The 17,718-nt window shown below is 45.8% G+C and overlaps 1 protein-coding gene and 2 long non-coding RNA genes across 12 annotated transcripts in view; all 3 read right to left on the reverse strand.

Annotated features, from left to right (window-relative positions):
- GRM4 (glutamate metabotropic receptor 4) overlaps window positions 1-5,877 on the reverse strand; it is a 325,286-nt gene extending 319,409 nt beyond the window's left edge. For 3 of the 8 annotated variants that reach the window (XM_044444376.1, XM_044444367.1, XM_044444349.1), the window contains exons 1-2: window positions 5,824-5,857; window positions 3,895-4,060 (exon numbers count right to left, since the gene is read on the reverse strand). The gene's annotated coding sequence lies outside the window, so the exon portion shown is untranslated. Of the gene's footprint in view, window positions 1-167; window positions 2,001-3,894; window positions 4,061-5,823 lie in introns of all 8 variants that reach the window. The other 5 variants (XM_044444316.1, XM_044444341.1, XM_044444325.1 and 2 more) reach the window with 5 other exon arrangements.
- A 48-nt stretch (window positions 5,878-5,925) lies between these two features.
- On the reverse strand, window positions 5,926-10,854 carry LOC123030445. 2 transcript variants are annotated; one of them, XR_006416110.1, is made up of 5 exons: window positions 9,326-10,854; window positions 8,131-8,323; window positions 7,278-7,470; window positions 6,383-6,566; window positions 5,926-5,981 (listed from the first exon to the last, which is right to left on the reverse strand). It is a non-coding gene; the product is annotated as an uncharacterized LOC123030445 (long non-coding RNA). The 2 variants fall into 2 exon arrangements; XR_006416108.1 differs by having other exon boundaries at window positions 8,131-10,854.
- Window positions 10,855-11,587: 733 nt separating this feature from the next.
- Window positions 11,588-17,718, reverse strand: part of LOC123030529 — a 41,674-nt gene continuing 35,543 nt past the window's right edge. For both annotated transcript variants that reach the window (XR_006416121.1, XR_006416122.1), the window contains exon 2: window positions 11,588-12,540. This is a non-coding gene — a long non-coding RNA (uncharacterized LOC123030529). The remainder of the gene's footprint in view (window positions 12,541-17,718) is intronic.

A 17,718-nucleotide genomic window follows, 5' to 3' on the forward strand; every position in this document is an offset into this window, starting at 1 on the left:
GTTAATGGGACCAAATGAGAACAAGGAGAGTGTTAGAATCCAGCTATAAGAATACCACACTCTACACTACACTACACTACACTATGTAACCCACACATTATTGTCATACATTTATTCAGAGGCTGTGTTCTTAGCATTACACAAAATAGATGCGACACATTTCTCACCAGGAGATCTTACAGGTTATCAGTAGATGGGAAATTATTTCATGGCTGACAAGTAAATAGATGGGACGAGGTAGAGCAATGGTTTCCATAATAGGTTAGGGAATTCAGGAGATCATTGCGGACTTATCAAGGGTTCTCCAGCAAGGAAATCAGTAATGGCAGGCCAATTTTCTGAAGAAAACCTTACCCACCAGCACTTTTCTTCCCCTGAAAAGTGCAACCACAAGGGAGTGTTGGGTGAGTTCAAGGCTGTCCTGGCTTGGCCCTGGGAAAGCAGCAGGTCAATCAAGCACCTGAAGCTCTGGTAGCAGGAGGCTATGACTGGCAATGCCAGTAAGCAGGAACCCAGCAAGACTAATAGGCTGTTGGCTAGTGTTCTTTAAGAGCTGCTAAGCGGGGTTAGTACATCATAAAATGAGCTTCTATTCTAGCAATAGACAAGAGGCAAAACGTAAGCTGGTCAGCATGGATCTCTCAAAGCTCCATCTCCTATGAGGTACTAACAGCAGCCTTAGAGGGCATGTGCTCATTTCCATAGTCTTGAGCTCCTATGAATCTGAGAGATCCAGTCTTTGGGAGAGTCATTTGCAGAAGCTGAGCTTTATTGGAGAACCAAGGCCTTGGGTCAGAGGGCTCCTTCCATTATTCCATTTCTGCCATGAGTTGTTGGTAGATATGATAATGTGGAAAGAATGTCACAAAGGTAGACATTTTGAAATCCTGTAGTTAAAAGACACCTGAAACCCAGATCTTCTGCCAAAACATGGTGGTGTTAATGAAGAGTCTTCTATTGTTTTCTTCAGTCAGCGATGACACAGGCTTTCTCTCATGGAGCTGATTGCACCAAAATATCCCTCATTTAATAATTGCCTCTAGATTTAGATGGCACAGAGTTATTCCCAGTAGCTCCCTTTCAGTCCCTTTTACAAGGTAGACATCCATAGATTAGTCATTCTCTTAAAGAGTCCAATTTGCTGGTGTTACTCCACCCATGAAGGTCATTTTGTTCATTGACTGGAATCATTGTAGTACAGAAGCTAAAGAGATGCCATCTGTAGATGCCTTTAGTAAAATAAACACAGACTAACACAATATTTTGTGAAGTAATGAGTCTTTACCTTTCTGTAGTTCATTTTGGGGACATGAGACCACAAATGCCAGCACATACATTTAACAAGTTGAACTTTCATCTGTAGAATGCATTTTAACAACAAAAATGATCTGACAGAAACTGAATTTCCTTCTCACTAGAGGAAAGGTGCTGGGGGTGGGCATCATTAATTCATCAAACTGAAATATCAGTAGAACTCTAACAAGCTGTAATGTCTACAGAACTAAAGCCATAAAAAGTTCACATGAGAGAAAAAGAAAGAATGTGCAAAAAATAGTAAATGCTCAAAAGTGTAAAAGCACCTTTTGTTGCATCCTGCTTCTCCACTAGTACAAAAACTCCCTGAAAGCATCACTTCTTTTAGGTACCAAAAAGCCAGAACTAAGAAAGAGGGAAGAAATGGCATTGTTCTGTTCAAAGCCCATGTTTCACAACAATGAAGACGCAGGCTTCAAAGGGCTTCTTCCCAAAGATTGGGGGAAAGGATTGCTAGGAGAGAGGGAAAAAGAACTCTTCTGTCCCATTCTCCATTAACAGAGAAGATAAAGGGAAAACAGATCTTCAGCTATTATAAATCACTCAATTTATACCTCAAAAAAGTATAATGAAATTCTCCAGCAAAATCCTGGGTGGATGTACATCAGCATACAAGAGCACTGTCAGACTTAAATGACCCCATTACCATAGCATGGAATTCACTGCATTCCAGTGTATGCCTCCTCCTAGGGACAGATAGAAATGGATAAGGTGCAGATAGCAGATGGCAGAGAGATTAACCTTGCAATCCCAAAGAGTCCATCATCCTGCAAAACCATATAAAGGACAGAGGGTATGGGGACTGAGGTTGCTCTGGCCCAAAGGCCCTTGAGTTAGATCCAGAGAAACTCCCACTGTTTACCACCTCCCTGACAGTTCCCCAACCCCCTAAAAATGCCTGCCCCAATGGGCAAGGGGAGTCCCTCCAAATTAGGAAAACACCATTTGTGTAATTCAGTACTGAGACTGGAATCCTGATATACAGGCCCAGATAAACTTCCCAGAGACAGTTCATTTGGAATTCAGTGCCACAAGATGGTGACCATTAGATGGCTTTGAGAAAGGGGGTTAAACAAATCTGTGGTGGAAGCATCTATCAGTGGCTATCAGTCATGGGGGTTGAATGGAACCCTGCTATTCAGTGTCCCTCAGGCTAGTTTTGCCTGTTGCTCAGGGCAAGGGTGGGCGAGGAAGTCAGCCCCCAAGCCTTGCTTGTGAAATCCCTGGAGGCAACTGGTTGGTCACTGTGTTGCAGATGCTGCCGCCCACCCGCTTAGCCTGGGTTCTTTGCAATGGCCATCAAAGAAGCACCCAAATAACAAACCTCATTTACTCTTCACTGGCATCTATGCATTCAGAGGGAGGGGGGTGTTTCATAGTGTCCCCTCTTGTTAATGCAACCCCTTGGTACCACATCATCCCAAGGAAGCCCTGCTAGCTGGTCTTCTATACGAAAGGAGCAATGCTGCTGTGACGTTCTGCATAGAGCAGGTTCTCAGTTGGTCACAAAAGCTAGAAGTGCCTCATTCCAGAGGAGAAGGAAGCAGTGCTGCATATAAGGTAGTGCATAATACAGATGCTTTAGAAATATGTAAAATCAGCATCAGTCACAGTGTGAGGCAGGAACAGAAGCACCGCAGGTGGATGGTGCAGGGTGTAGGTGACACCCCCTAAAATTACTCTGTACAAGGCTAAGTAGCACGTTTTGCCACGTGAAAAACTCTCCTTCATACCAGCAGCTGCTGGTTGCCAAGAATAGACGTGAAATTTCAGCAAGTCAAATGGGAAAGGATGCTTCCCCGGAAGATGTCAGATGCTGTTTGTCAGGGCTTTTATACTGTATATCACGCACCTCCTCATTATATGTCTCCTGCCTACTACTGTGCTCTGTGAAAAGGCATGGGGATGCGTAAGAAAGAATTAGCAGTGCAGAGGGGTGACACGACAGTCTCCTATTAGGCAGAGACACCTTCTGTTCCGGAGATGCTCATTGCAAACTGCTGTGCCAACATTCCGCCAAGCAAGCAAGAGGGGCCATGCAGAGAACTCCAGGGAGGCTTCATTTTCCTCGACTCCATGGCTTCCGTTACTTTGCAATGTCTGGATGCTGCCAAAGCTCATTGAAGCTTGCTGAGCAAAGGTCTCTTTGGTGGACTGTGGCACCGTCTAGTGCTGAAGCATCACCTCTTTGGCAGGATGGATGGCTGCCTCGGCCAAGCGAGCACATTGCCTGCAGCACAGAAAGGCTCTCAGCATCCACTGTGGCTGTCCTCCCCCCCTCCCAAGCCCCCTCCAGCAAAAGTTTCAATTTCAGGAAAAATCTATCAGGAAATGCTGATGCATAATCTATACTTCCCAAAGCTGGCCCAGTGAACTGATTCATATCTGTCACCAGGGAAACAGGGAGAAAAGTGGTATGAAAAGTTGCAGCTTTCTCAAGGGCAGAGGAAAGCAAAAGCCACATGGCAGAAGTGAAAACACTAAAGGTAAAAAGACTGGTGTTGAAATAGCATCTGATGAGCCATACTTGACATGTTCAAGCTGCTCCAGGATGTGTTATCTTCATGCACATGCACGTACCACATGTCTTTCAAGGCTGAGGACTTTCCTCCGTGAAATCTGGCCAAGTCCCATCTTTTCACTGCAGACAAAGCGATTAATGGGGTTACAAAACCCAGACATACCATACGGACGTTGCACAGTGGTCTTCTCCAAAGCTCTGTGGGTGTTAGTATATCAGCAACATCTGTCATGGAAAGAACGAATGGAGAGTTTTCTACAGGAACTTTTTTGGACCCACTGAAGGAAATATTTCATGCATCCAAAGATGTGGGTTTTAGTCTCTGAAAGGTTAATTAATCAGTGTGCTTGTAAGGCACTGCAAGACTCTTCATTGTTTTTGGTACAAGAGACAAACAAACATAGCCAGTGATGTCTCTTGGAATGAGCTTTGCATATGGTGGGCTGATGGACCGATGATCAGGCTCTCAGAGATGGGGGAGCAGGTGGGGGAGTCACTGAGAGTAAAAAGCAGGTGTACTGCAGTCCACAAATACACACCTTTCCTGGATACAAGCTAAATAAAAGATTATCATTTACTTTTACAGATAAAAATGAAGGGCTACTGTGCTTTGTGCGTGATGAAGCTGAAGGTGTCTTTCCTCCATGGCATCAGATGCTGCAGACCCACAACGTGAATCACAGAGGGGGAGGGTTGTGTATTGTGAATCTGTGAGAAGAGCTGCAGTGCATCCTTAGGGCTTCCTCAACAGACAGACTCACCCCCTTGACATGCAGCACACCGGTCATAAGGGCAAGCATTTTCTGATGTGAAAACAATCCCCACCTTCCTCTGGAAAAGACTGCCTCAACCTCTACCACTGCAACACCGGGATTTTATTCAAGGTACACATCACACATCTCCTCTGGCTGATTTCCACTCATTGTAACATGCATTCCCATTGCCGCATTTATTGCAAATGACAGGAGAATCACAGAGAATTTCGCGGCACCTTTCTATTCTCTGGAAGAGCTGCTACACCAAACAGGCAAAGAACTTCCTTTCGCCAACACTTCCCTCTAGTGGCAAAACCATGTATTGAAAAGAAGCAAATCTCTCCTGATGTTTTTGCCATGTCAGACCATTAGTTCATCCAGTTTAGTATTGTGGACGTACAGCAGCTCTCTGCAGTATTTTGTAGTCCTCCTGCAGATACCAAGGACTGATCCTGCAACCTTCTGCGGGCAAAGCATCTGCTCGACCCCCAGTCATGGCTCCCCCAGTGTAGCCACTGCGCCTCTTTTCAAGGCCGTCCTATATGGCTTGGGTCTGTAACTTGGCACATTACAGGAATTCTACGGCTCAGCTCCATTTTAACACAACATTGCCATTCATGAAAATGCTTCACTCTGTGTGATATTTTGCACCCTGGCTGAGTTCGCCACAGACCTTATCCCCAAGTAGTGGAATAATCCTGTCACTCATTCCGCACATACCATGAAATCAAACCATGCGTCTTGCCAGTGTTTCCCCCCTACTTGTCGGACTGCCTTTTCTTTCTGATTTTTTTCCCTTTGTTGCAGCCCTAAAGCTAGATGACATGCAACACCTTGCTTAAGCTTCAAGAACTGTGCACTGAGGCTTCAAGGATGAGTAGAGTAGAGAAGAAATGTATTCAACTTACCTCTCAACCTCAAGTGGAAACTCATTTTATCAAGGAGGTGAAATGGACAGGGAATTTTTACACCACAACAAGGCTGCACGCTATAGGAACATTCAGCATATCACCACAGGGTGATGTCCAAATCAGACTTAATTAGAAGTTTTTAAAATGTATTTTGAAGAGTCATTTATTAGATGCTTTGACCAGGGAGCAACGCTAACAGTAAAGTGCGTATTTCATCCGTAAAACCTCCAGCTCTCACAATAAGCACAGGAAGAGAACAATCTAGAAAAATTAAAAAGGGAAGTCCATTGTGGATCAGCAAATTAATCAGCCAAGTACTTACCACCAATCCATTTTATTTCTCTGTATTTATTTTTCATCTCTACACCTTCTTTCTTTCTTTATTTGTTCATTTTTAAGTTTTGGTGCCTCTTTTTTTCCTCCAAGGAACTGGCTCCCATAGTCTTTCTCTTCTCCATTTTATCTCTTTGAAATTGTATCCTTTTTGATAAAAGATTAAAAACATTTAGGGTACAATCCCATGCACATTTAGACAGCAAAAAAAGCCTACAACTCCCAGCGTGTCTCAGAAAGTAGAGCTGTAGGCTTTTTACCCATTTAAAGTTATATAGAAGTGCACCTGATAAACACAGAAAATATTACAGCATAAGGATAGTCAGCAACAGAGGTATGTATTTAATTTTAAAATATAAAAACAATTAACTCTCTCTAAATGGAGTCCACAGACATCAGAAAGCCAAACATGTCCTAACAAATCCATGAAGTACTTTATCATGTTTGGAGCCCACAATGATGGGACAAGTGTTCAATTTATACTGGCATCTACTTCGTATCAAACTCAGGCTGTAAGCTCACACACATTGTATATGGATGATGCTTACATCTTGCCTTAGCATTCTTTGTCATTCTCAGTGTCATCTGTTCAGCATTTATTACCCATACAATCCATAACATGTCGGATACCACATTATTAAAGAACCAGCGTCACTGTGTGTAGAAATCATTTCAGGAAGATGAATAATACATTTATAAATGAGGTTGCCTCAAACCAAAGCATAACCTCAGCTGCAGGAGGAGAGAGGAAAGAGAGAAATAAGAAATGCTTGTTGGTTTGGAAAGATTAGACATTATAGATTATGTAGCATGGAAAGGCTGCTGAAAAAGTGTCTCCATATCCCATTGTCCCATGTAGCAATGCTTACCCCATTTTATGGCATCACTCCACCCTCACTAACAGCAGCTAATGACATATAGCCCAACATGATTACTTCCTAACACGGGTAAATGTTGCTACTCCTCAAGGTGGGTGAATTTGACTGGGATGTGTATGTATGCACAATCTGCAGAGATATCCCAGTAGCACTTGTCATGGTCCACCTATGGCTAGCATGATTGAAATAAAAGGAAAACAAAAGGTCTCTTCTGTGACAAGTCCATGCTAAAATTCATTCTACAAACCACAAGGTAAGATGCAAAAATGTTTAAAGCGTCTCATTAGAATAATTCAGAAAATGCTTTCATTTAAACATGGGGAAACATTTTTCATTCCAGAAGATTGGAAAACTAAGCTTAGGGGGCAAAAACTGCAAAAATATATTATTCTGTCCCAGAATACACAGTACTTCTTAAATATTGGTAAGAGTTCAGGCATTTCTGGTTTCGTTTTAATATGTTATGCCAATATGCAGCACACACTGTGTGCATGCAAGGTGAATCCAAAGGAGATGTGTTGACTATGGACGCACTTCTCTTCTGCACAAAAAACTAAAAACTTACCTTGGAAGGAAGAGGAAGATTTTTCTTTCATTTTTTTAATCCCAATAAAACGTTTCCTCCAGCAGGAAAGAAAAAGTTAGAAATTTCCCAGCAACTCGAGATGTTCAAAGATTTTTACCAGAATAGTCCACTCTGTCTCTAGGGCTGGTCACAATCCCACATGCATGCTTCCTGGGAACTGGCAGGAGAGCTACTAAAAGAAAAGTGTTGAGACTTTACCAATGCAGCAGCTACGTTCTCACTATTTACCCAGAGTTTTGGAATAAGGCATCCTCAGTATACAGATGACACCCAGATCTTTCTTCCCATCAAAAGTTAGAGAAGCAGTTGAAATCCTAGACTGGTTTTGGGGGACTGTGATTGGCTGCATCTGAGCCAGCAGTGTGAGAATTAATCCAGACAAAACAAAATGTGCTTTGGGTCAATAGGAAAGCCAGTCTGGGAACGGAGAGTTAGGTTGCTCTGTATGGCTCAAGCACTGCTTTGGAAGGTCCAGGGGTTCTTCAAGATGTGGTCCTGGCCATGGAGGAGCGGGCTGCAGGACATGCAGCTGTGAGCAAGAAGACTCTGCTAGCTCCAGCTGCAGCATCTTCTAGAGTAGCTGAATGTCGCCACTAGCATAATGCTTTGAGTACATCCCGTTGGACCATCATTCCACACATTCCACCTGGGACTGTATTTGAATGGGATGAGGGAATTGCATCTATTTGATAACCCAGTTGCCATCCTATTGGCAGGGGCCCATTTATTCAGAGCATGTCACTCTGGCGCAGTTTAATCTGCATCGGCTTCTTTTAAGTTTTCGAGTCCAAACAAAGTGCCAGCTATTGCTTTTAAAGTTTTTGTTACCTACATGGTTTTGGTCTGGGGTATATGAAAGACTTCCACCTCTCATGCGCCTCTTTCCATTTGCTCTGTCTCACATGCTGCCCCTGCCTCAGGCACGCTTGGTGTGTTAGCTGAACAGGGCCCTTCTTGTGGTGACTCCTGAACTCTGAGACGCCATCCCTCAGAGTCCTCATTTTAATTCTTCTCTTCCCAGCCTTCTGAAAGAATGTTAACACATTTTTGTTGAGATGTTCTGCTTCTGCTTCTGTACCCCTAGAGGTTTGTTAATACTGTTGGTATTTTTAGTGTTTTTAATGGTTTGTTTTTCAACTATTATTGCTACTGCTTACTATGTTGTGAACTGGGATTTGGAGGGGGGTATATGAGGCTGAGAAACAGCATATAACAATTAAGAAATGACCATTATTCAGATATATGACTTATACTCTGGAGTTTGTATACCAAAAACCCCACTGGCTGCTAGTGTCTGTGTTCAGCATTATTGTGTTAGTATCCTTACATAGATCTCTGAGAAATAGTGGTAATTTTTATTTTATTTCTTTATTACATTTCTATATGGCTCATCAGCCAAACTACATAAATGCCATTCTACCCCCTCCTCTGACCAAATGGAGATTTTACTATTCATCTACTCTTTTAAAATCTGCTTAATCATTCCATACAGAAATTTAATTCATTAGGGCGCAATTCTATGGCCAGCAGACAGAGTACAGACCGCCATAATTATAGGCTAATACTCCTAATCATAAACCTCAAGAGGCACTCCAACTTGTCATGTACACAGTGATGACTGTTATTGTTGTTGTTGTTGTTCAGCTGTTCGTTTGTGTCCAACTATAGGCCATCCTATGGGCCAAATCTCACCACATTTATCAATCCCGTGTCACCTCTTTCAGCTGAACTATACTCTGGCCCGTATCTGTTTTGATAACATCTAACCACTTTGCTCTTTGGAAACCTGGTTTTCTCTTGCCACTGAGCATTCCAAGCACTATATCTTTTACCAATGAGCTTGATACCAATGGCCAATAAAGTGGCCAAAATACAAGAGCCTCAGTTTTGTTATCTTGCCAACCAGGGATGCATCTGGTTTAATATGCTCCAGAAGCTGCTTGTTCATGACTCCCGCTGTCCATGGAATGCACAGGAGCCTCCAGCAACACCACAGTTTGAATGAGTCAATTTCCCTCTTGTCTAACCTTTTCATTGTCCAACTGTGACAACTGTAAGGTTGCAATAGGGAAAACGATCACTTGGCCCTATCTCCATTTGGTTGCCAAGCTGATGTTCTTGTTTTTCCACACTTGATTCATGCTTGTCGTTGCCATATGACCTAGTGAAATTCAAGCAGCACAAATGTCACTTGTACATGTGGACTTCACCAAATGGACTACAGAGAAATCAGAAAGACTGTGTCCCTTGCAACCATCGTTGGACTAGTTCAATCTGTGCTGTTAAGACATATTCAGGTCCCAGTTGTGGGCTGAATCATGATGCCGACCCCCGTGTAAACTAAGGAAGTGATCCCTCCCAAATACCAAGGGAGGTGAGGAAGGAGCAGCTGAGAAAGGTTGGAGACAGCCGAGGCTAAAGCAAGAGCATTCCACTAGAACAATGGATGGAGCAGAGGGAGGGAGAATAGACTCTTTATCCAGCAGCATAAAAGTTAGAAACCTGCACTGTTTGGGAAGGTGCTGCATGTAACCTTGGCTTGCTTGTGTGTGTGTAGTCCCCTTTTCTCCTGTAGTACAGCTGCCTCCTTCTGAAGAGTCATCTCAACTGGCTTGTTGTTGGTCAGGCACACAAGGCAAACTCATCACTTTATGAGGTTTCCCAGTTTGGGTAACAGTAGGATATTTGGGAGTCCCAGCTCCAGCTTTGGAAACTAATATTAGTCTTCTAGCTGCCAAAGAGGTTCATTTGTACTGACCTTACATTAAATTCCAAGAGGCAGGCAGTTAATTAAAACATGAATGTCTGTAAATATTGAAGAACTTTGCATGACAACATTTCCAAATTCAGAAATATCCTTTGAGGTCAGAGCTAGGACTCAAAGTTCTTCCTGCCAGCATGGAAGGAACCTTGCTGGCTAAAACTCCAAGGTCATAAAAGGGGGAGAGACAAGCTCAGCCTCCCGGATCAAAGTATTCGTGTAGCACCTTCTCCTCCTTCCCTCACACTCCAAGGCAAAGTACTTAGTACATTGAAATGGGCCACCCAAGTGTTTTCAGGGCAGGAGGACCACCTCTGAGCTCCTTCCACCCTCCAAGAACGCCCATAATCCCCCACGTTCAGAGGACCGTGCTATCCATGTTCTTCTAAGTAACAATCACTATATTGCATGAGGTAGATACCTGCTCCATTCCTTCCTGCATTTAGTGCCTCTAATACAGATTCACCTGGGACAGGTGGTATAAGAAAAAGGACAGGTTGTGGCTTCCCACAGGTCTTTCCAATGTTGGAAGTGTGGCACAATAAGGGGAAAGTGCATTGCTGAAGAGACAGCTGAGAAAAAAAACACTGGATTCCTTGTTCGGCTCCCTCCTCCACATCTATCAATACTTTCTTACCTTGGTTCCAAGGATATATGTTTTCCTCTACCAGCAGCTCAAATCACAAAGTAATATGACTGTTCATCTCTACCTTGCCACTTATTTTCATCCTTCTGCCTACCTGCTTGGCAAAGAAATTGAATTGTTATGCTATAGTTTAATCACATATTTTACCCCACTATCCGCACCACCCCCACCCCCACCCTGAAACAAGCAATATTAAAGACCTGGTGCAGTGAGGGCCAATTAGAATACAAATAGCAAATAACTGTACATTGTGCGTGGTCTCTTGTCTCCCTCTAGTGGCAGAATGTAGTACCTACAATAGTCTGCTGAACATGGAATCAATCCTGCCATTCATGAAGCTGAATACAGTTCATTAGAACTACATTCATACTGGATACATCCTCCTTTCTGGTCAGGCAGTGGCCCTCCATGGTTTAAAGTTATGCCAAACAGGGCTGCTAAACTGATATTATTAATCTCAGAGTCTATCTCTGTTGCTCATATCATCTCCTTTGAAATGTTTATTTTGGGGAAAGATAGAAATGGATGGGCTGTATCGGTGCCAGATCATAGGGCAATATAGAGTGCCCAGGAGCTGCAGTGAAATTCCAGGCAGGGTAGCTACCTAAGGGTGCAATTTTAGACTGAAACTAGACATGTTTAGACTGAAAAAAATGCCTACAGTTCCCAGCATGCTGCAATCCATAGGACGTTTTCAGTCTAAACATGCATAGCATTGTGGCCCACATTACATGGTACAGATCTGGTGGAGAACGAATATGAAGAAGGAAGCAAGGCATGTCAGGGCACAGTTTACTGCTGCCCAGAAAGCCATAGGTCCTGGCCCAAGTAGCAACCCTGCCGCCGTGAAATAAGTAATTAAGGCTAAATGGTAACTCATGCTTAAGGATATTTATGGAAATTTATTTTATTAATCTTGGTAAATTTGTTGAAGTGAATCAGAAGCAGTGTTAGAACAGGACAAGCAAGCATGAGCTGTTACCCAGGCCCTTCTCTAGAACAAGAAGTGTGCAATTAAACTAGGACCTGCCATTCAAGAGAGATTAGTCCTTTCCTATAAGCATAAATCCATGTGCTGCCCAGGTTGTTCCTAGACAGACTGCTCCCACCATTTCCCATCAGAAGGCATGATCCAGCTGCTCCACCTTTCCATCCCGGATGATTTTCTGGGTAAGAAAAAAACATAGGAAAGGCAGTGGGAAGATGAGGAAGGGTTACAAATGAAGAGGATGATGTAAAGTCTGTGAAGGGAGATGACATTCACAGGGGCTGTGTCCATCTTGCAGCTCCCAGACATTTGGAGGTTGTAATCCGTGGCTTGCAGCTCTGAAACAAACATTTTGCCACCTGAGAAAGAGGACAAGATGGCTCTTTTTTCATTCCAGGTACAGAAACTGATGGGACTGACAGCTGGATCTTATTCCAAAGGTGGAGAGAGGAAAGTCTCCTCCACTGCTAGGGCCAGGCCACCCATGAAGCAGTGTGAGGCACCCCTATGAAGCCTGGACATGAAGTGGGGTGACCATGCCACTCCTTTGCCTTCAGCCCAGCCCCAGCCTGGACACCCCATCACCCCCTCCAGTGATGCTCTAGGGAGCCCCACCAGTCACTTTTCCACTGTGGCACTTGCTCTAGGAGAAATCAAGAGCCTGTGCTTAGCTGTGAAAAATCTAAGCTCCTTACATCCAGAGGTCATCAGCATGGGAGGAGGAGGACATTGTCAGTTTACAACTCCACTTTCTGCCCCATATCAAAAGGATACAAGGCTCTCCAGCTTGGTGTGATTCTTCATGTTGCAGCTCTTTACCACTCAGAGATGCACATGTACTTCCTACCTATTATGCAAAAGAAGAAAGAGCAAATGAATCTTTCATGGATTCCCACCATGCACTTTCCTGCAAAAAGCACTGTAATGTGGCATTTATTCAGCCATCTCTGAATGAGCAAAAACTGATGTGTGTGGAGATCCGGTGGTTGCCTAATATGAGATCTGAGGCGGATCCTTTTGGCTCTCACCATTGCCTCTTTTTGAAAATTAATGAATCAAGGCTGGAAGATCAAAGGAAATGATGTTCAGTCCTACACTAATTAACCTTCCCAGCAACAGAGGGGTGGGGGAGAGGACGTCTCTCCACAATACTGCACTCGGCAGGAAAGCCTGCACTCAGCAATTAGAACAATTTTCAACTCTGCCACTGATTACTCTGTCATATTCAAAGAAGGGCAGATCATGCTCTGCCCAGGGCTTCATCCATATAATGCATGAAAGGCAGAAAGTGAAGATCTGATGGCTCCCTCCCTTACATAGCAAGGGAGTTGCCAAAATGCCTACACAGTTCCCTAAGACGCAAGATTGATAGCCACTCACCCTGCAAAAATGCCTGAGACGCAATCACAGGCTTACTAATTTTGTGATTGTGCACATTTTAACAAAACCGATCGATATATCGTGATTTGTATGATATACAACCTTCAGAATTCCGGCTGAAATATCTATGGACAGAGAACTTAAAATATGAGAGGGCCAGAAGTGGGATTCTATCCTCCTCTGCAGATAGAGCAACACCCAGTTTATCAGGAAAGCTGCTGAGTATGAATAAGAGTTGCTGCCTATTCTTTGCTCTGAGGAAAGAGATGATGGAGCTGTTGGAAATGGTTCCATCACTGATGCAAGCATCTATTATGTATTTGCAGCATGGGGGACTCCTGCTCGCTCTTCAATCAGGCAGCAATGTCCTTCTCCCCAGTATTTCATTCCACTCCCTCTTCTACCTGGTTTCCGGGTGGGGGTCCCCCAGCAATCACTCAGCATTCTGTGGCCATTGAACGTGTTCAGACTTCACTGGGTTGAGGATTTTTATTCCTGCTCAGGGCTTTTCACCTGAAAAGGGGCACTTCTGAACGCCTGCAGGGCTCCCCTGGATCTTCTGATTCTCCAATACCACCTGCTGTTTATAGGTGGTATAGCTTTGGTTATAATAAACAGTTGCACCTAAGGTATTAACCTTAGATGTCAGAAATACAATCATTGGGCATAATTTTATTGTTGCATATATTGGCTTTATTTTGGTTTTAATATTAAATGTCATGCCACGCTGAGTTTTTGAAAGGGTAGGATAGAACACTTTTAAGCAAACTGGACAGCTATCTGAGAGGGATGGTTTAATTTGGTGTCCTGCCAGGGTAGGACCCGTTGGTCTTCTGGCCCCTTCCAACTCTACTATTCAATAATTCTTTGAAACAAACAAATGAATAGGATGCAGCAGTTGCCGCTGAAAAGCAAGAAACAACAACCTTCCACTGTGCAAAAGCATGTGCCTAAATCAGCCTCCCCCAACCTGGTGGCCTTCAGAGGCATTTGGACCACAACTCCCAGAATTCTCAACCAACAGAACCACTGAGTGGGAATTCTGGGTGTTGCAGTACAAATGTGCCTGGAAGGCACAAGTTTGAGGAAGGCTGGCCTAAATAAAGGCTGGTCCAGCACTGTTCACGGCCGGAGGGGAGGGGAGGGGGGGTCGCTTTGGTTTACCGGGCCTCCATCACTCTCACGGGACTTCCTGTCCCTTCGAGACCAGGGCTGGAGTGTCTCTACTTGGTGTTGGGCGACCGAGACAGATTGGGGATTCTGTTGGTGTACCGTGCACCCTTCTGCCCAACAGTCTCCCTGCCTGAGCTGACGGAAACGGTCTCGGACCTGGTGTTGAGGACCCCCAGGATGCTGGTCCTGGGGGACTTCAATATCCATGCCGAGGCTAGTTTGACCGGGGCGGCTCAGGACTTCATGGCTTCCATGACGGCCATGGGGCTGTCTCAACATGTCATCGGCCCGACCCATGAACGTGGACACACTCTGGACCTGGTTTTCTCGACGGGGCAGGAAGAGGGTGGTCTGAGGGTGAGGAATTTATGCTTGACTCCCCTGTCATGGTCAGATCACTTCCTAGTGAGGTTTGTGCTCGAGAGCGACATCTCCCTCTGTAAGGGTGCAGACCCGATTGTGTGGGTCCGCCCCCGGAGCCGGATGGATCCGGAAGGATTCCTGAAGGCTCTGGGGGAGTTTCCGGCTGACAAGACGGGTGCTCCTGTCGAGGCTCTGGTTGAACTGTGGAATGGGGAGATGACCAGGGCTGTAGACACGATTGCTCCTAAGCGTCCTCTCCCACCGGGCAGAGCCCGCTCTTCCCCTTGGTACACTCCAGAATTGAGGGCAATGAAGCAGGTTGGGAGACGGCTAGAGCGTAGGTGGAGGAAATCACGTGATGAATCTGACCGAACACACTTAAGAGCCCACTATCGGGCCTATGCTGTGGCGGTGAGGGCGGCGAAAAAGAGACACTTCTCCGCTTCCATTGCCTCCTCACAATGCCGTCCGGCGGAGCTCTTTCGAGTGGTGCAAGGCCTGGTTCACCCAGGGCCAAAGGAAGAGCTGATTCCACCCTCAAAGGCCCGCTGTGACGACTTTGCCGAGCATTTTAGGGAGAAAATCGCTCAGATTCGTCACGAGCTGGATTCCACTATTGATTCAGAGGTTTTAAGGGAGACACCAACGCTGCCGTCTGGTCCAGAATTATTGGATGAATTTCAGTTATTGCGGCCCGATGATGTGGACAAGGTGCTTGGACGAGTACGTCCTACCACTTGCCTTCTGGACCCTTGCCCGTCTTGGTTAATAAAGGATTCCAAGCACGGGATTGGAACCTGGATCTTGGAAGTGGTTAACGCTTCTCTGAGGGAGGGTCGGGTGCCTGCCCCTTTAAAGGAGGCGGTAGTCCGACCGGTCCTGAAGAAGGCGTCACTGGATCCAGGGATGGCCGCTAACTATAGACCAGTGGCCAACATCCCGTTTCTGGGCAAGGTGTTAGAGCGAGTGGTGGCGGGACAACTCCAAGCACTCTTGGATGAAACTGATTATCTGGACCCATTTCAGTCCGGCTTCAGACCCGGGTACGGTACTGAATCTGCCTTGGTCGCCCTGTACGATGACCTGTGCAGGGAGAAGGACAGGGGGAGTGCGTCCCTGTTGGTTCTCCTGGACCTCTCAGCGGCTTTCGATACCATCGACCATGGTATCCTTCTGGATAGGCTGGCGGGATTGGGGGTCGGAGGCACCGCTTTGCGGTGGTTCCGCTCCTATCTCAACGACCGATTCCAGAAGGTGGTGTTGGGGGACTATGGCTCTGCGCCATGGCAGCTTTGCCATGGGGTACCGCAGGGTTCCATTTTGTCCCCTTTACTGTTCAATATCTACATGAAACCGCTGGGAGAGGTCATCAGGAGGTGTGGGCTGCGGACCCATCAGTATGCTGATGATACCCAGCTCTACCTCTCGTTTTCCACCAATCCAGGTGAGGCAGTGGCTGTACTGAACCGGTGCCTGGCCGAGGTAATGGGCTGGATGAGGGCCAATAAACTGAAGCTCAATCCAGACAAGACGGAGGTCCTGTTGGTTGGCGGTTCGGGCTTCGGAGAAGGTGACCTGAACCTTGTCCTGAATGGGGTTGCACTCCCTCCTAGGGACAAGGTCCGCAGCTTGGGAGTGCTCCTCGACCCGGAGCTTTCACTTGAAGCTCAGGTGACAACAGCGGCGAGGAGCGCTTTCCTCCAGCTTCGGCTGATTCATCAGCTGCGCCCCTACCTGGAGTACGACTGCCTTGCAACAGTGACTCATGCGCTGGTGACTTCCCGTCTTGACTTCTGTAACGCGCTCTACGTGGGGCTACCCTTGAAGACGGTCCGGATACTTCAATTGGTTCAGAATAGAGCTGCCAGGCTGCTGACGGGGACTGGACGTTATGTTCACATGACGCCAGTTCTCCGTCAGCTTCACTGGCTCCCCATTGAAGTCCGGGCCCAATTCAAGGTGTTGGTAATGACCTATAAAGCCCTAAACGGCTTGGGTCCTGGTTACCTGAAGGAGCGCTTACATCCATATTTGCCCAGTCGCCCCCTGAGATCGGCGGGAGAGGCCCTTCTCCGGGAGCCCTCCGTGAGAGAAATTAGGAGGGTGGTTACTCGGAGAAGGGCTTTCTCAGCGGTGGCGCCTAAGTTATGGAATGCGCTCCCCAGAGAGGTCCGCCTGGCGCCGTCGTTATTTGTTTTTCGGCGCCAGGCTAAGACCTTTTTATTTAAGCAACATTTTAAATGCTAAATACAATTGAATTTTATCTGGCCAGGGCGGCTTATTTTATAATGTGAGTTTTAATCAAGATTATTTTATATGGATTTTAACTTGTTTTATCTATGTTGTAAGCCGCCCCGAGGCTTCGGCGAATGGGGCGGCATAAAAATGTTTTAATAAATAAATAAAATAATAAATAAATAAACCTGCATGAGGAGGAGGAGCAGCAGGTGCTACTGCCTACCTGCATGCTGGCTTTATGCTCATTAAGGTGCAATCCTCTGGCTACTAGGTGCTGTCTAGTCAGCTCTAGAACACTGGCAGCCCCAGCTCCAGCCTTGGAACAGCACCCCAAGCTCAGAACTGGGCTCTGATTTGGAATGCCCTCCCTCACAGCCAGCATGGTTCCTGCGCCAGCCGTAGCCTCTCCCAGTCTCCACCATCCTCATCTGATGAGTTGGTGCCACCCTGACCTTGGAAAGCACACCAAGAGTAACTACCTTGTCCATTCCCAACACCTGGCATGCTCTCCAAGGACCATGGCATCACGCTCTTACTAAATAATACTTAGATCGCAATGCTATGTTCACTGGGGACACATTCTAAAAGCCCTAGAATGGGAGAGCCACCCTGCCCAGGCCATAGACAGGGCTCTAGTTTCTGAGATCTTCGCATGATGGAGAAGGAGGGAGGGCAGGGGCAGGAAAGGGGAGAGTGTTGCTCTAATGAAGGAGATGGGAAAAGTCAGGGGCACGGCACGGCACGGCACGGCACGGCACGGCACGAGTGAAATAGGTACGGTCCTGGTTCCATGGGATAAAAAACTCTCCCAGCATTTAACCACACTCTTGACAGAATCAAATATTAGATCATGTATATTGATCATGTATAT

The sequence above is a fragment of the Varanus komodoensis genome, unplaced genomic scaffold (genome assembly GCF_004798865.1).
Source record: "Varanus komodoensis strain SLA01 unplaced genomic scaffold, ASM479886v1 scaffold1, whole genome shotgun sequence".
NCBI lineage: Eukaryota > Metazoa > Chordata > Lepidosauria > Squamata > Varanidae > Varanus > Varanus komodoensis.